The following is a 6,860-nucleotide window of genomic DNA, read 5'->3' as shown; positions in this document are numbered from 1 at the left end:
AAAAGTCGTATACGTTCAGTGTTAAAAATAAAGAGGATGTAGAAGATTTAAGAAGGAAACAAAAAAGAAGGAAAACAAAAGCCACCCATAATTTCCCCAGCCTGAGAGACACTGTTAATGCTTCGATCCATTTCCTTCCAGGCATTTTTCTAGGCACAGAGCTACAATCTTGCTGTATGCACAGTGCTATGTCCTAGTTTTCTCCCACTCAGCACTGTGGAGTGAGTACTTCCCTGGGTTAAAAACTCTAAGGTAACAGGATTGCTATGGGCTGCATACTATTCCAGGGAAGGGATGGCCATAAATTGGCAACTCTTTCATGCCTTCCTGCTTCATCTGAAGATACCTGTGAACACAGCTCTGCTTTGGATGCCCTTCTGAGCACAGAGGATGCATGAATTATGGAGAGGAAGCACCAAGAGGGAAGGGTCCCTTGAAAACCACCCTGAGCCTCATCCCTCACTGCCAAGCCCTGGGTCTTTGTGACTTGGAGCTGGAGTATGCTGGGCTGAACTGCGCCTCTGAGCAGCCAGTCTCTCCACTGCCACCTGGCGGTCCTGGAAGTGAATGCACCTTCCAAGATAACTGGCAGAGTGGAGGTTGCCCAAGGCAGAAGGTGCTGGAGTCCCGGGTTTCCATTTCTGACTCCTGGGTCTCCACCTCCTTCCATGACCAGCCTTTAGGGGTGGAGGCCATCTGAGTTTTTATTTTGGAGAAGGGCTTTCCTCCTGCTCTCATTGTGAAGGGTCGTAGCTTTGGGAGAGGCAATGCCTGCAATCAAATCCTGTTCCCCTTCCTATGAGCCCTGTGACTTTAGGGTAGCCACTCTACTTACTTTGTTCCTGTTTCCTCATCTGTAGCATGGGCTAATAATAGTGTCTATCTCCTACAGTAGCGAAGCTGAAATAAGATAACACATAAGATGCTTAGCACCGAGCCTGGTCCACAGTTAGTGCTTGATGTTTTTAATTATTTGACATAGAAGGAAACTAAATGCAAAGTATAGGGAATAGATCTTATTTAGTCTCATCCTCTCTCTCTAGTTCTCTGCACTTAACCCTCCAGCCCCTGGAGGGTTTTCTCGACACTCGAAATCTCCATCTGAACCACCTTCTTGCTCACAAGTCTTCAATGACTCCCCGTTGCCCCCTACAATAAATACAAACCACCTTGCTTGGCATTCAAGGCCCCTCAGGAACAGGACCCAGCCCACCTTCCCAGTCTTGTCTCCCACTGTTCACCTCCGTCCCCTCTTCTCCAGCCAAAATGTTGTCCTCAGTGCTCTGCTCTGGACCACATTCTCTCCATCCTGTCTTCCAGAATATTACTCATCCTCCACAAACCTTCTTCAGGAATCCTGCCATAGATGAATTGCCCTTTATACATCTCCCCAGCACGCTGACGGCACACACCTCAATTTCCTTCATCCTGTATTCCTGAAAAGCAGACTCGCAGAATAGAAAGACTCTTCGAGTCCTGTGTGATCTTGAGCAGGGAGAATATCTCACCTTTTTGAGCCTCAGTTTTTTTATTTGTAAAATGGGCTTAATTCTTATAGGTGTGTTATGAGTGTAGAATGAAAGAACATACTCAAAAGGCCTGCCACTAGCAGATTCCTGTGAGATGTTAGTTTTCTTTCCTCACTGGTCCATGGTCCCCTCTAGACCAGAAGCCCATCAGGGAACACTGACTGCGTTCTGCTCACCTCTGAATCCCGGAAGGCCTGGCACATGGGTACTGAGTAAGTGCTTGCTAGAATGAATCAAAACTGCTCTCCCACCAGCAAAAAGAACCTGCTTGGCATTGGAAATGGGTAGTAAAGTGCTACCCAGGATCCGTGAGCCATAGGAATTACCACTTAGAGCCAAAGAGTCACTTCCTCCTGGGAGCTGGGTGGGCCTGGATTGTCTAACTTGTACCCGAGGGTCCTGGTAGGGGTGGGTAAGTGTCTGGCTTGCAGTGGGCAGCCTGTCTCCACAGCCTGGTCTCACCCATCATCTGCTTTGATCCTCACAACAATCTCATGAAACTGGTAGCCCTCCTCACCTTATGGAGGAAACGGCAGCCAGGAGAGGAAGTGACTTAGCTAAGGTCACTCAATAGACTCATGAATACTGGGCTGGGAGCCAGGTCTCCCCACCCCCAGGCTAAAGCCTTTTGGAAGCTTGTCGCTGTGATGTGGTTGAAAAGGCACTGGATTAAATATTGGGGGATCTGAGTTCAAACCCAATGCCACCATTGACTCTTGTATGGCTGTGGGTGGTTGTTGTCACTTTGTGAGCTTCACTTTCCTTGTGGCAGGGGCCTGTTGGGAGATGCAAGGAGCCAGGAAGTGAGAAACGCCTCTGTAAACTGTGGAGTGCCAAATCCAGGTGAAAGGTTGTTACCGGTGCCCACAGAGGCTGATGCAGGATGCTTTGATCTTTGCGCCACACAGGAGTACACAGGGTTTTTATGGCTGCTTACCTGGCGTGCCAGTTCCCAGTTTGCCTCTCTCCTGGAGTTTAAAAGAGCTATTTTGATGGGCGCCTGGCAACAGAGGTGCAGAATTGGGATGCTGGGCTAGTGAGCTGGGCGTGGAGGCACTAAAGGCCGGGAGAGCTGCGCCCTCCCAGGCATAAGTAGAAAAGACACAGACTGGGTTTCACGCTGGGGTTGTGGAAATCCACAGTTAGACATTCTTTAAAGATCCTTGTACATGAAAGAAAAAAGTCATAGAACCAGGTGTAGCTGAGCTCTCTAGAAAGCTCCCGGGATAAGAATGGAGCTCCAAGAGGGCAAAGATTACAGCTGGGTCATATTTAAAAAGGACTAGGCACAAGGAAATGTTCTAGAAGTATCTACCAAATGGGTGAGTGAATGGTTGGATGGATGGATGGATGGAGAGGAGGGAGGATGACAAGCAGGCAGGCTTCCAGGAAGCAGTGACATATGTGTTGTGACAATTCTCTGGATTGCAAAAAAATTGACTCAGGAGTTTCTGAAGGACACATCCGGCAATCAAATGCCAGGAACCTCTACTCTGTGATTAGGACTTAATGAAACCCAGCGAAAGCCTTGGGAGGCCTGACCATGATTTGTGATTGATTATTCAGAATCTAGAGTGTCTCTAACCATTGAAATGATAACAATAGTAAAAAAAAAAAAAAAAAAAGAGAGAGAGAAGAAAAAAGAAATGATAACAATAACGGCCAGGGCCTGGCCTGTGGTGAGCAGTCTGTGGGTATTATCTCATTCACTCCTCAAAATAGTCTCAGGAAGCTCGCTCGAGGCTTCTGAGCCCTTTCTTCTTTGTGCAGGTTGTTCTACTTCTTATCCACCTTAACTGCCTGACCTTGTGCCTCTTGGGAGAGACTGGGTCTGGTCCAGCCAGCACTTCAGCCCAGTCTGGGCAGAGCATTCATGCTACCACACGGGCCCCTGGCCACTCTAAAGTCTTGCCGCCCTTGGGTCTCATGGGAGAGGGAACAGCCCTGCCTAGGGACTCATGGTGGTCTGGGGCAGCGCTGAGACTAGAACTACGATCTACTGGTGCATTTCTGTCTCTGTGCCTAGATGGGAACAGGCATCTGGGGACCGGGAGAAGTTCTGAGAAGGGAGAGGAGAAGGGGCTTAGAGGTGGTGGGCCCAAACTTAGTCTTTCTGAATTCCCTTGGATGACCCTTTTCTCCAGAAATGAGCCCCAAATGTACCTCATACAAGTGTTTGACATTGATAATGAGAGAACCTTAGAATTTTAAATTTGGAAAAGCCTGTCAAGCAGGATTGGCAATTGGCTTCAGACTTCTACCTACAGGGCTGGGACAGAGAGCTGAAGGGGAGCCCACAGAGACCAGGCGGGTGGTTCTCATCTTTCTAGGACCGTCTCAAAGGCTGGGCAGAGTTCAGCACTGTCACTGCCTGAGATGACATTGGGAAGCAGCCAGCTTGGCAGTTCCACCTAATAACTAATTGTCTATTATTTTCCTCTGGGATTAATTTTTAAATGCAAACTGTATGTTTTATCACACATTTGAACGTTTAACCTTCACCAATGGCTGATCTCTGAGCAAGGGCCAGGTCTTCTTTCCTCTGGCAGTTAGAGGAATCCCAGCAGCCCCAGGAGAATTTAGGAATGGGGGGACACATGGGTGCAGGTTCCAACCTCTTGTTCCTGAATTCCAATCCTGCACCACACCCATTTTATATTTGGGAGGGGCGAGCAGTAGAGGTGGCATGGGGGGACAATGACTGAAAATCAGAAGTCTGTTTTCCTTCCCCAGGACATTTTCCTCCACTTAATTAATATCACAAAAGGAAGCTGGAGCTGCATTGGATTGTGGGGATTATGCAAATGAGGACATAGAAAGGGAGACTTCCGAGCTCCTGGTTGCTCTGGCTGCAGGAAAGGCCTGCTTAGCAAACAACAAGGCCACAGCTGGGACTAGGACCACGGGGAAGCAGTCGTAGGGACTGACTTAACAGAGCCCAACCGCGGGCCAGAACTTCTAGAGGGAATCTGGGGTAGGTTTTCCTAGCATAGAGGAGCTTGGACTGGTCACCCTTACGGGAACTCAGCTACAGAGACCAGAGCTTAATTCTTCTTCACCCAGAAGACAGAGGCATAGGAAAAAGATGAAGACTTTGGGGTCGGAACTGGATTTGAATTCCTGCTCCGCTGCCTGCTGGCTGTATGACCCTGGGTAAATTGTTTCACCTCTCTAAGCCTCAGTCTCCTCATCTGTGAAATGGGGGGCCAGCGATAACATAGAGTTGATGAGGACTGAATGAGAAAAGTCCATTAAATGCCTGCGATGCTTCAATAGTGCCAATTCAATCTCCTTTTTCCATCTGCTTCATGTGGAATAAATATAAAAATAATTCATGTAATATAACGATATTAGTATAAATCATATAATAATATAACATCAAACTATATGTATACATGCACACAAACAGTGAAAAATAACGTAATGGTGAACAATTAAACAATCCCCGTAAGAGCTGGAGACTGTTCTAAGCTCTTGACATATATTAGCTCATTTACGGCTCACAACAACACTATGAGCTAAGTACTAATACACTCATTTTATAAATGAGGAAACTGAGGTAAATTAAGAAATTTGCTAAAGATGACATAGCTGGTGAATGGCTGAGCCCTGATGACAAGCTCATCTCAAGTAGTAACTATGTATTCCTCAGCAGAGGGAGAGGGATGGCAGGTTCTTCAGGGTAAAGAGACCTGGGGTCCGGGCCTGGCTTCCCCTTAGAGTGCAGGGACATCCCTGGGAGTGTGTGTGAGGAGGGACACATCTGCTATGCTCCCTCCTCTGGGCAGAGACTGGATGGTCAGGGGCCTCATTACCAGCTGTATTGATGCTACAGAACGGCCCCAACATTCATCAGTGTTGACCTGCCCATTTCCAGTTGGGAAACTGAGGCCCAGAGAGGGAGAGTAACCCATCCGAGGTAGCAGATGGAGTTTTATGAGCAGGTCCGTCTCCTAGCCCAGGGCTTTCTTCCCTCTTGGCCCCATCTCAACACAGGAGAATCTATTTCTGAACCAGCTGCCTCATGGGCTGAAAATGTTTGCTGAGCTCGAGTCATGGGCTCTGAGCAAGACACTGGGGTGGGGACAGACATGAAACCTGAGCAATTTTCACACCTGTCTGACCGCAAAGAAAGGCCTAGACAGAGAAGGGAGTTCTGAGTCAGTACCCTGTGGGCAGGGGACTAGGGTATGGAGGAGGAGGGCAGAGATGAGCAGACTCTGGTCCTTGCCTTCCAGGATCTCAGTCTAGTTACCCACTTGTAACAGTAACAAACACACTACACAAGTGGCATTTATCAAGAGCTTACCATGTAGCATGCATTGTGCTACAGGCTTTATGCTCATTCTCTTCATTAATCTTTACAACAATCACTGGCTGCTGTAATAATAATAGTATATAAAATGATAATATATAATAATAACATCACATATAGAATGTCATAGCCATTTTATAGATAAGAGCGCTGAAGCTCAGAGAAACTAAATCCCTCGCTCAAGGTCACACAGCGCTGCGGCAGGCAAGGGAGGTTGACTTCACGCCCAGTTTCGTTGGTCTCCAAGCTTGTGCTCTACCACCATTCTGCTCAGCTGTAGCCATTGGCCAGCCAAATGTGGCGATCAAGCACTTGAAATGTGGCTAGAGGGAACTAAAATGTACCATAAATGTAAAATACACACAATATTTCAAAGGCTTAGTAAGAAAAAAGGTAAGCTATCTCATGCACAGTTTATTTTTAAAGTTGGCGAGTACATCTGAAGTTAATATAACTAATATAATATTGTGTACCAACTACACTCAAATAACACACACACAAATATAGGTGAGATGTTGAAATAATATGTTGGGTTAAATGAAATATGCTATTAGAATTAATTTCACCTGTTTACTTTTATTTTTTTTTAAGATGGCTACTAGAAAATTTAAAGTTACACATGCGGCTTACATGATATTCCTCTTGGACAGTGCTGTTCTAAGTCAGTGCTATGCAATAGAACTTTCTACAACATGAAATGTTTCATTCTACGTGGTCCAATATAGTAGCCCCTAAGTCATATGTGGCTGCCGAGAACTTGAAATATGACTACTGTGACTGAGAAAGTGAATTTTTAATTATATTTCATTTTAGTTAATTTATAATTGAATTTAAGTAGCCACATGCAGCTAGTGGCTACTGTATTGGACATTGCAGCTCCAGACAATTATGCTTTTCTGCCCTGTGAAGACAAATAAGCAGCAGAGTGTGTTGCAGGTGTGTTTATATGTTATGGGGGTCACAAAGAGGGGTTCAATGGATATTACCAACTCCATCGTAGTTATGGAAACATGACT

The sequence above is a fragment of the Rousettus aegyptiacus genome, unplaced genomic scaffold (genome assembly GCF_014176215.1).
Source record: "Rousettus aegyptiacus isolate mRouAeg1 unplaced genomic scaffold, mRouAeg1.p scaffold_m13_p_1, whole genome shotgun sequence".
NCBI lineage: Eukaryota > Metazoa > Chordata > Mammalia > Chiroptera > Pteropodidae > Rousettus > Rousettus aegyptiacus.
Note: the sequence above shows the minus strand (reverse complement) of the source record.